The sequence below is a fragment of the Topomyia yanbarensis genome, chromosome 3 (genome assembly GCF_030247195.1).
Source record: "Topomyia yanbarensis strain Yona2022 chromosome 3, ASM3024719v1, whole genome shotgun sequence".
Taxonomy (NCBI): Eukaryota; Metazoa; Arthropoda; class Insecta; order Diptera; family Culicidae; genus Topomyia; species Topomyia yanbarensis.
In genome coordinates this window covers 403,722,440-403,734,653 of record NC_080672.1, presented here as the reverse complement: position 1 = coordinate 403,734,653, position 12,214 = coordinate 403,722,440, and the positions used below count along the sequence as shown (strand labels likewise).

The 12,214-nt window shown below is 38.5% G+C and overlaps 1 protein-coding gene across 1 annotated transcript in view; it reads right to left on the bottom strand.

The window, feature by feature from the left end:
• The window catches only part of LOC131690743 (uncharacterized), a 135,294-nt gene that overhangs the window by 50,581 nt on the left and 72,499 nt on the right, over positions 1-12,214 (bottom strand). Inside the window, exon 2 of the mRNA XM_058976708.1 lies at positions 3,159-3,419. The gene's annotated coding sequence lies outside the window, so the exon portion shown is untranslated. The remainder of the gene's footprint in view (positions 1-3,158; positions 3,420-12,214) is intronic.

The window sequence follows — 12,214 nt, the reverse complement described above, 5'->3', positions numbered from 1 at the left end:
TGTAGAATAAATTTAATAAAACACTGAACATTAAAATTTTCCAAAAAGCAGTGCTTTCTTGCTATCGATTGCCATGGTTAACGAACAACGAATAGATAAATCTGAAAACCTCCAGTGTGTGTACTTTCAGAATAGAGAAGATATAGCCATCTTGGATTTCAAATTGGCGTCAGACATCGGTTTTTGGCATCGACTCATAAAAATCGTGCCAAAAATATTTATATTAATTATGACATAAAGAATTCCGCTCAACCGGAGGTCGCCATCTTGGTTTTGTAAAATACTACCAAAAATCGATCTCTGGTATAGACTGATCAAGCCCGTTCCAAATATACTTGATGATAAAAAAACTTTTGAGTCGATTTTTTTTTTGAATGATTGTTCTGAAAATATTTTGTTTCTAGAACAGAACATACGAGTCGGTCTGCTTCGGCAATTGACACAAATAGAACGCTGTATAACACACAAATAATATTTGTCAGAATGACAGATTTCTGCCTAAAGTCAGGGTGCCGACAACCGACCACATTCCCCTATCAAATAAAAACCTGCTTCACTACATAAATGAAAATAACATAAAACATGAATCCACTTTTCGCAGATGTACAATTAGTAAAACAAATGAACCAATGATGAAACCCGTTATTAACGATAATAAACATAATTCTCATAACCAAGTGCTACCGACGCAATGTTTTCGAATTATAATCTTGCTTTGAATCCGCAACGAAACAATTATTCGCTTTGACTTTACAACTGGCCGGGTAACGCCTCGGATACTCGTAATCTGCTAGCGTGACAGAAACAACCTTCCTGCCGGTCCCTTTCCCCTTTTTTTCAGACAACGTCAAGCCACAAAACGTTGTTTAAAAAGGCAGAAAAAAGTGAACATCGCTAAACTGAATACAATGCTGTGTCGTTTGACTTTGCAATAACCTGGTACCCCGACGCAATAGTGTAATTGTTTCATTGTTCCGCGCGAAGACGCGACACCTTTTTTCTCAGAAGAGAGCCCATTAGAAGGCACAGAGTAAACGACTTACAAAATCGGCGGAGCATAACTTCCGTGACCAAACTCCGCCCATGCTTGACGTTGATAAATAATAACACATAGCTGCCCCTTAAAGTAGCCCCCGTTGGGCGAGAGTATCCGTTCCCAGAGACAATATTTCTTCATCAAGCAAGTATGGGTACTCAAAGACGTGCAAATTTCTTTAATTACAATTTATGGTGAATGAAATTGATTACATGACTCTTTAAAAGCCTTCCCTCGATGGTGGTTCATCTGATCACATAAATATTAGCCCACAGGTAAAAAAACGATCTCGAAACTACCTTGAAAGGTCATTTCAACAGCAACATTGTACCTATATGTATATGTATTGAATAACGTAGTGAGAGAGCCATTGGTGTAAATTTACCTCTGTTGTTGTTTACGGCTGGCGCCAAAAAGAACGAATGATTATGACAAAATAAAATATAAAAGGAGCCGTAAAGGTTTGTGGAAAATTTTCAGCTTGGACTGGACAGAAAAAATGCAGGGGAATTCGATTGATTATAGTGATGCAACGCAACCACTGGTTCCCTTAATTTACCAAAATCATGGCACAATAACACGATTCACATCCGTTCCATAATGAATATTTGTGATCACTATCAGGTACCCAAGTCCGCTTTCGTTCCTATATTTTGATTAGGAAAAAATACCTTCCAATTATAGCATCGTTTATTTTTTCAAGCAGGTACTCACGATCGCTTTTATCCAACCTTTCCCAGGGACGGAAACTCAACACTGTCATTTAAAATGGCCCTTGGGTAACCATGTCGGATTCCGTTGCATAGGCACTGCCACTGCCAAGGTGGACCAGTAAAGCAGTTTTGCCAGTAATTTCCCTTTCGACCTTATGTCATCCTGAGTAGCGAAGTGGTGTTGCGTTGATAACTAGTTCAACCAGAGCGAGGAAGAGGGAAAATTGGACAAAATTATCTCTTCATGGCAGGCAAGAAAACTATATGAACATAGTTGCATCAACGAAGTGGAGTCGCTAGATGAATAATGTGCTGCGCCAAGAGCTTAACAGTTATCAAGGATATCACATGGGGACATTTTACACGCCATATTTATTATGATTATTTTCAAATTTCATAAAAAATTAGGGGATACATGTAGCTCATTTCGAACAAGAGTTTTGCAACTAAAAATGACTTTGTCTCATCAGAATCCGACACTAACTTAGTGACAGAACAAAGCTAGTGCCGGATTGACGCTAGCTCCGAAAAAACGGAGACACAACTTGTGTTAAGTTGAGCGTTGAACAGCGTCAAACAAACGAAATTTAAAAGTATTGTTTACACACATACATATAACTTTCTGAGAGTCTACATCGGATACTACATCAACAAACATCTTTACGCGACATCCGCGATGGTCTCCCATGACAGAAGTGTACTCGACTAGCATTTAACAGCTTTCCGGGTGTATCAACATGCATAGGTATAGCAATTCCAAGGATCAATTATGCATTGCTCAAGCAGTGCTGCTGCAACAAGTAGTTCACCCAGAGCCTAGCGACAAGATAATGGTTCTATATAAGGGTTTGCATGCTGCAGTGACGGCCTCCACAATTCACCGGCACCACACCATTGCACTGTCGGGGCTAGACTAATGGGTGCTGTGCAGCTGATGATAGAAACCTGTTGCGATGATGGCATTTCCGATATCACCGCCGCGGCAGTAGATGAACATGTCAATATCTATACATGCAGAGAAGTCAACGAGCCCATTATTCACCGTGACAGGTGAATGGCAGGATTGTTTAAGTGCTCCGTGCAGAACCCGAATTTATTGAGTCGAGCGCGGAAATAAATCGTTACAAATTAACGAATAGTGGTTCTTCTGGCCGAGTTTTTTTATAGACAACCACCTCATTTGGTAGCGATATCTCAATTACATGTTTTAATCCGAACTGGTAACAATTTTTCCGTTGACCTTTCAGACCGATTAAGATCTCTAAATTTGCTCGGCTGACCATAAAACTCGCGGAATCGCGAATGCGATTTGAATGGCAATCTTGTTTAATTAAGTGCGTAATGATACATTCGATGTCAGTCTGAAGCTTATTATGAAAGAATCACCCCTAGATGGTCAATCTGTTTACCTCTTAAATTGAACTTCTCGGCGCAGCTCGTCGTGACCTGACATCAGCAATTGTAGTTCGTCGATAGCAAATAGTGCTGGGCTGAGGGAAATACCCGGCCGGTCAATCGGTGCAATTACGCCGAGCGAGCACAGATGACGTCCTCCAGTCGTCCGTATAAGGAACGATTCGGACGGAAGGAACGGTTGAACGCTCAAGTTCAGGTCAAGTGCCTAAACCTGTCCGACGAATCTCGCCACTGTAGAGAACCGAGGTAGGGACCTGAAAATGAAACAAAAAAATATAATAAAATAATTATTCTCAGGAAATTTATCGACCGGATGGGAAACGAATTAATTGCAACTTCCGACAGATATTTGATTTTGCCGATCAAATCGATAATGCGTGTTGACAGGAGGATCGCGACTGCAAACAGCATGGGCTAATGATGCCAAAACGATTGTTTTGTGTTTCATACCTAGTTCAATTCCTTCAAACCTGTATTATCTCATAATTAACACAGTGGTCAAAGGACCGACGTTCAGTCTGAGACAGTTGCTAAAGTACGAAATCTATTTATTTTTCAGGAGACACATTTCCTGTTGTTAGATCACAGGAGAGGATAAATCCACAATTTCAAGATACTTAAAAAAATTAAATGAAAATTGTATATTCCATTACTTTAATACGAAACTAAAATTATCATTTCCAAATGATGCTAAATCTGACAAAAACAATATTGAACCAGGATTAGTTATTAAAAAGGCGAGAGTCGCTTTCGAACAGTGTTGATGGTAGATTTACCCATTTATGATATCTGTGGTGACTCATTTTATCTCATCCACAAATTGCTTTTCGTATCAGATTTTTTAAGCTCTTACCGGTATTATATTTAAACACGTGATTACAAAGATATGTTCATATATAACATACTGTATAGTTATTTTTCTGGATTCTAGCTTACGAAAAATAACCTTTTTTGTCTACTGCCTGTAGAAATGAGATGTAAGTAGAATTACTGCGAATCTTTCGAGTACTAACATATCGCAAGGCAAAGGGAGTCTTGTCTCTCTCTACCTTGAGAACGACATAAACCAGGGTTTAAGAAAAAATGGATTCAAAAATATGCATTCATTTATTAAAGTTAGCAAGAAGGAACACAAATTAATTCTATTTTCAAGTTGTACAGAGAATTTTCAAGAAACGAAACAACGCTAAGGCCCTATCCTTTAGCAGCAGTTATAACTTTTCAAATGGATTTGGAACAATATGAAATGAAAAGGTTAAGAAGCACCCCACGCAGACCAAGAGACGATGTACCTAGTTTCATTTTATTAGAAAGATTTTTTATTCAATAATTTAAATTGCAAATTCGAAAAAAAACCTACACGTGCCTTCCATGAACATTCAAACATGCATTCAAAGGATACACAATGAGATGTAAGGGTAATATCTGAGACATAACCGGTGTGACGTGACAGCACTTAGAGCTGGCAACTGAAATCTAATAGTAGCCCTTACACGATCAATACTACTGTCAATGCTTGAATACCACATCCCACAAATATTAACAAAATTACATGCAAAACTATATAAGGGGGACAAAAATTCAAAGTACCTATTTCTCATTGCACCGTCTGAACAACGTGCTTCCACATGCTTCTTGTTCGACTGGCGAGCAACGAATGAAGCACAAAAATACATACGGGACATATAGCACTTTCCAATACTCTATTAGATCTTTTAGGTTCTCCATATTGACTCTAAAGTAGAGTGAGGAATACTTCGTAATGTCCGCAAATCTAGTATTATTGTTTTTCAGTCTATTCCAAACCTTAGATTCAAGAATTGTTACGATATATTTTTGGTACGTAACAGGATGGAATTTGTGTGGAATTTTTGCCTTGGAGATACTACATGATACTTTTCATAAGCTTTCGCGATACTAAAAGCACTCAAGAGGAACTTTACCATCTAGTTTATAAGAGTACATCAACGGAATACGCGCGTACTTCCAAATTTCTTAGAGTTAGTTCGCTCCCAGCTCCTCACATCACTAATCACGAAAAAGTCTATGTATGAAACGTACTTCAACCGATCGCCAAACGAGTCACCTCTAACTTTTATTTTATTTATTTATGTGGGGGTCAATTGTATGTTGTGAGTTTATACGGAGTGTGAAAATAGCTCACATCTCGGATTCCTCGATAAACCGCTACAGAGGCGTATTGCAATCATCATCTGAAAGCCATGTCCTACTATAATTCAATATCGAAAGTAATTACTTTTATTGGTTAATTATTAAAACAAGAACTAATTTATCTCTAGTAGTATAAGTTTGTTTTTTCAAGCACCTGCTCTACGTTGTATTCCAGATACGGAGTTTAATCGATTGTCGGAAACTAGAATTCCCATCGTAGCGATCTCAACTGATAGAATTGAAGGTGAAGGTAAGCTGACGCAACAAGTTCTAGTAATCATTCATTTCAAATAAACACAGAGTACATTATTATTTTTTTTAGCGGGTTGATAGGACTGCAGCTTAGAGCGTAGGGAATCTCGTTCCGTCCCGCGAGACAAAATTTGCAAAATCGGACGAATTAGCAACTGTCTGCCAAGTAAACATCGGTCCTCGGGAGGAGGACTAAATTTTGCACCTGTTTGTCTCGAAGTGTGTAACGTCAAGTCCACTATTTTGTCTAGTCCAATGTATCAAGCTCCTAACAATGCGTGTTAAATCGTCAGTAATGCAATTAAAACTTCGCATTGATTCCGCTTCTGTCTTGTTCCTGATCTCCTCTTGGGTCCCCTAGGTCTGAAGTGGATCAATCGACTATTAACTAATTCAGAGAGCGCTGATAATCATGATGTCCACGATAACTAATTTCCCTGTAACTATGTATTCTGCCACTTATGATTCCTGTTCTAGTGTGTATTAATAATCGCTTTGTTTGAAAATCAAAAATAATTTAAGATTTTAATTGTTAGAACTAAGCCACAGAGAACAGATATCCAATTTCGAACAAACAAGTTTAAAATGCTTGTTTTGTCATTTGAACAAATATTTGCTAGACCATTACGACCACCACACTGGCATATCCCATAATTATAACGATCACTTGGATATCAATTCCGTAACACTTACGCACTAAACGGCAGGACAGAACCACCTTTGGTGGTAACCTCTCGATTATTTTTTGATGCGCCTTTAACTCAAATTTTACGCTTGAGATGGATGTCTGTTCTCAGTGCCGAAATTGATGTTGCTTCTCAGTTTTGCACGACCCAGGGGGAACTTGGCCTTGATCCCACTGCTCTGTCATCGATGTTACGTGATATTCGCTATGGAATATTGATTGTTTGGGGTCCATTCATAAACAATGTCTCGTAAAAAAAAGTCTAAAAATTGTTGTTGATTTTATTAATCCCGCTCCACTAGTACGTCTTAAATTTTTAGTTTTTCTCTCGGTAATTCATGGTTTTCCCCCAACTGTCAATATGCGACATCATTTATGAACGGCCCTTGGTAATATCTTTAGAGCAGACAATCCAATGAAAAATAGGATTGACAGGATTTTTGTGCGTTTTTAGCACCTTGTGTAACATCTTTTATGTTTGTTATACATACTAAGAATACCAAATCATGTGATGTGATGGTCGGAAGATAAGAGAAGCAACCACGCCCCCCCCCCCTGAATAAACACATTATTACAACTTTATTCCACTTAGCCCAGCGATGGGTGACAACTCTCTACTAAGCCCGGTGACGGGTAAATATTTTACTAAAGCCCACGACGGGTTACTGCCTAGAGCAGTGGCTAGACTACAACTAGTTTAACAGATAAAGACAAACATATTTCTATATAAATAAAAGTAAATTATTCTGTTTACGTCTGAAAATCTGGCAACACGGACGACGTATGTTATTCACTCACACGTTCCATATTTTTCTCACCATAGTGAGTGAAAGGAGTGAGATTGTGCCCACTAACCGCATTGATGATAGGGATGACACCGAAGGGAGCGGTCACAAATAAGGCTGTGCTGCAACAAATTGGAAACCAAAAATGATTGAAAATTGTCATATTTACATAGCTTATTTATTGGATCTATTATGGTTTGATTATGTTTAAAATACCGTTCAGCGCATAATCCTGTGGGATAGACAATGTTCTACTAATTCAGATCCAACATGTACGGAATGTGGTTATTGTATAGTTTCAAAGTCGTATAAAAGTAGACGCATAGCAGTTCCAGCTGCATAAGAAATCCACACCCCTTAAATGAAAATTTATCTCAAAAACTCAACGTAGGGGTTAGATATTTTTAACACAAAATTTGTATGCAAAGTTTCGAAGAAATCAGTTAAGTAGTTTTTGAATGGCAGGCAACACCGCAAATCATGTTTTTTCCAGAGACGTTGTACAAAAAGCTTCGTCACCGAGTCGTTTGTCGATATTTTTGCATGGAAAAATTCCAGCATATTATTGAAATGATATACTATAATGTACAAAAGATTTGATCAATTTTCTTCACGCAAAGTTCTAAAAAATCGCAAAAAAGTGTTTTTTCCACGCTCAAACTCTTACCCTTACCCTACAAAGAAACTGTTTTGCAAAAATTTTCTAATATCTTTGAAAATACTCAAGATAAGAGAAATTATACGGCAATGAAAATTGTGCATTTTGACTATTGGAATAACTTCATAGAACATATGAAACTCATAAGAATGATAATTGAAAATATATTTCAAAAAAATATTTTTGGGCAATCTCCACAGCATTGCCAAAGACGTCAGCTCATTTTTTCTACCAATAACAAAAATTAATTGAAAATTTTCACTTTTAGGAGGAAAATTAATAATTAAAATCACAACACCATATGAAACGGCTGATAATGTTCACAAATTGCTCCGAAGACGTCTTTGGGCCAAACTTAACGATTTAGGCGTAATTAATAGATTTAAACAAAAACATTATGCGCGGGTGGCGTCATGAAAACTGTCGAATATGAACTGACAGCAGCAAAAAACGTCTGATATTACATCAAATGCTTATGATCTAAGACTAACTTAAACTAGAAAAACTAGACTCACTGTAGTATATTAACCCACTGTCGTGACTCTTTGAAGTATATAACGATAATCTCATACAAATTAGGTAAGGAGTGTCCAATGGAACATGTTTATTTGCGAACTCGAAACTACTGCGAGATGTGAACAAGAGAGAGAGAGAGAGAGAGAGAGAGAGAGAGAGAGAGAGATCACACACAACCGCTGCTGCCACTTAACACATTTGATCACAATAGCATAGCAGATAGATAGCATAAGGGTTTGTACTTTGGGCCGGTGTCTTAAGGGGCAGGTTCAAATCCTCATTCGGGGGGATTTTTGTTCACATTATTGCTTTCGTTCAACTCATCATATCGATCTGTTTTCCCCGTTGGATATCACGAAAACAATCTTAAATACGGAATTTATACTCACGTCGAAAACCTAAAAAAAATAATTGTTATTTTCGTTCGCTAGGGCGCCTTTGCCTATTTGCCTCTTTTTTCGGGTTAGAAAAATTTCTAACTCTATGTGCAAGGTTTGGAATCGAATCCAGGATAGCTGCATACAAGGCAATCAACGTACCAACTATGCTATGCCCACTTCCAGTTAAAATTTTAGTTGTTTGCGGCAAACATAAATAATGTGGGAAACAATCCTGCGTGCATTAAGGTAAGATTTTCATTAATAGAGATGAAGTTTAAAGTCAGTCTATTTGCAACCATCAAACACGAACGAAAAAAACAGTTACTTGTGTACGGTCATGACCCGCAAGAGCAAGAAACCAGGAACAACATCTGATCGCGAGTATCAAGGCAGTAATCAAGATGATGATACGGACGTAAACGACAACGAGAGAGACATGGATAATCCTGAAGTTGACGAAAGAAGGAACATCTTCCCGACGCGAAAAAAGATCTTCGCTCGCAATAGTAAGTTGAGCGCACGGGATCCTACAGGCTCAAAATAAAATGTATTGTAATTTTTATTTTTTACATATTGTAAATATATAAAAGACCCATGGCTCCTCTAAGCTAACGCGTTGCGCCATGTCAAATAAACGAATTAAAAAAAATGAAGATTTTTTTGTTAAACTGGTATATCGGGGAAATATCTTGATATACCGTTCAGAATCAAAGTGACGAATGTAGAATGAATCGTAAACATTAAAATAATAGTTTAACGTACAATTTTGAATTACATGATTTGAGGTACAAATTTCACTTGGAAAGATGAAAAAGTTTTCACTTATTTCTCTTAGGTGTTTAATATCTAAATAAAGTATAATAATACAAGCACAATACTCTCAGTTGAATATATCTGGCCTTACTCTGCGCGGCGTGTGACGCGAGGTGACTAAACTCACCTCACTTTACGTGACTTTTTTCACTCGATTCTTAGAGTCGACTCGAGTGAAGTGAGAATCTGCGGTTAAATCGGCGTCTCACGTTACCCGAAGTGACTCTTCAGAATTGGGTTAGAAAAGTCACGTAGAGTGAGGTGAGATTAGTCGTCTCACGTCACACGCCGCGCAGAATAGGGCCGATCAATTCGATTTAACTTATTTTGGTACAGAAAAAATAAGCTTTTTGTAATACCTTCATAATAGCTTGAAAAAACTCTCACCATTTGCATAACAACACGTAGGCTTAATCTCGAAACAATATTAAACATTCAAAACCCCCATTTCACACACCGATAAGTAAACTTCTAACATGAACGATCGACAGAAGTTTTGTTCCAAGATGTCTCACGCTATCATTTATTTAACGAACACGCATATTTACTAACTTAGTTGTCATCCTTCCTCACTCCGTTTTTCCAGTCTGGAGAACAGATTATCCCTCTATACGGCACAGAGAACACAGCACTGAACGAACGAATCCGATAACGAATGGACCGACTAAGACTAAGTGCTAAAGTAAATAATCAACAATCTGCAGACAGGTAAAAAGGTAAACAGTTTATTTGTGGCGAAAGGACCCGCTTCGTCCGTCCTTGAATTATTAATGCGATCCATTTTGTCTGGCTAGATTTAACTTTAGCGAAAAAGGAAGAACGAAGAATGATTCCCAAGTGTCACATAAATTGATAGAGGTACACACTTTAGCAGATTTCGATGGATTAAATCTTTATAGGAAATTTTACCTTCTTAAATATGAGAAAATGCTACCCAACGATGCATCTCGTATTCCAACTGAGTTCAGCTCAAGTTCGAACAATTTCTCCGTACGAACTAAAACATTTTGAAAGCGAAAGTCAGCCAACCAAGCGTGAGTACATCATTGCGACCCGCAGCTCGCAAATTCGATGACCTCAATACCCAGTGAACGACGATACCACATCGCATCGTATCAGGGCGAAAGTCGGCTGAAGGAACGCATTCAAAATCGTGTCAATTCGTCTGGTCCGCCTCACGGTAGGTACATACTACAAGCGACATGCATCCTCTCGTTCGTTCAGCAAATGAAATAATAATAAATAAAGGCAACAACCCGGACCATAAGAAAGTGGATTAAATTTCAATTAGCAGGCTGCCTTCGTCTCCGCAAGGGGGTAAAATGTGTCGAACTTCGAAGAGTCGCAGCAGCGCAACAGCATCGATTTCTTTACCGTCACGGAACTTGACACACGGCGGCGTTAATAAATCAATGCACATTTTCATGCATAGCCACGACTTTGGACCTCTCTCGCTCACTCGATATCTGTCGATGGATGGGAAGGGAAAGTTTTACGAGCACAAACTCCGTAATGCTTCAAAGTGACATGATAGGTTTGAGTGTCCACAACTACAATGCAATTAAATTATGTAAAAGATCTCGAAAATCGATCAGTAGAAATAGAAAATGTTACGGCGCAATAAACTGCTATTTGATCATAATAATCTGAATCTGAACTGAGTATGCATTGTTTCCGTTACTTTTAATTGTTGAATACAAAACTAAAATGGATGAGAAATCAGTACTAAATGTACGGCAAAGTATCGTTGTTGAATAGAACTGCAGGAACTGCTTTTTTGTTATGCTAAATACTAACAACAACACGTATATAGAAACTTTTTGTTCAAGTGTTATCCTACTGATGCTGTAGAGGTAGCATCTCGAATGGGCTCCCCCTCAGAATCACACACTACAATTGCAGACGAGACGGAAAATGTCTCCCACTAAGCGCTGCTTAAGGCCAATTGCAGCGGTCCCGGGATTCTGAATGTGATATCGTACGGTCCAGATATGTGCGGGTAAAGGGACTTCGCTCTCACGTGTATCATCGCGAAGGGCTCGAAGGTTTGTACGTTAACGTGTTCGATAGCGTGGCCGTTTGTTTTTCGCTTGTGCTAGCGTGTATGTAACTTCGCGTGTATACATTCGATTTTACAACCCTGTGTCCATTCGTATATTTGCGTGTATTCTTGGATGATCGCGCAGACCGTGAATCTGATACTTTCGGTAAACGGTTCAGACGCTAGAAGAGAGTGAGTTCTCCCATATCACTAGAGTTCCCGGTGATGTCACCATGGAACGTGTTGTCTGGTGGATGCGAACGTAATTTTTTTATTGATCCCACTGAAGGTATGGGCCTAGGCTGCTAAGGCCGAGAGTAGGGACTTCAGGACGAGGCCGTTTCATGATCGCGTGAACGCGTTTGTGGGTTTAATCTTGAGACCGCGTTTGTAAATTTAGAGATGCCAATACGTTCCCTTAGTCATCAGAGCAATATCCTGTTTCTGTGATCGCGGGCGCAGGTGTACGTGGATGATCGCAAAGAGTTCGAGCGATTGTATGTATTGTATGTATTGTATTGTATTTGTCGTTTGCGCTTTGTAAGATATGTGCAAATATTCGTCTATACGTATATTTGTACATATCTTATGGTGTCATTTGGGTCATTTTTCTGATTTCTAACAGTAACACAAAAAAGGCTTAGTCATCTCCACCGTGTAACTCTATATTCATTTCAGATTCATAGAACAAACATAAAAAATCAGAGTTTGCTAGACCTGCTAATTAATTCCTTCAAAATCCATGGC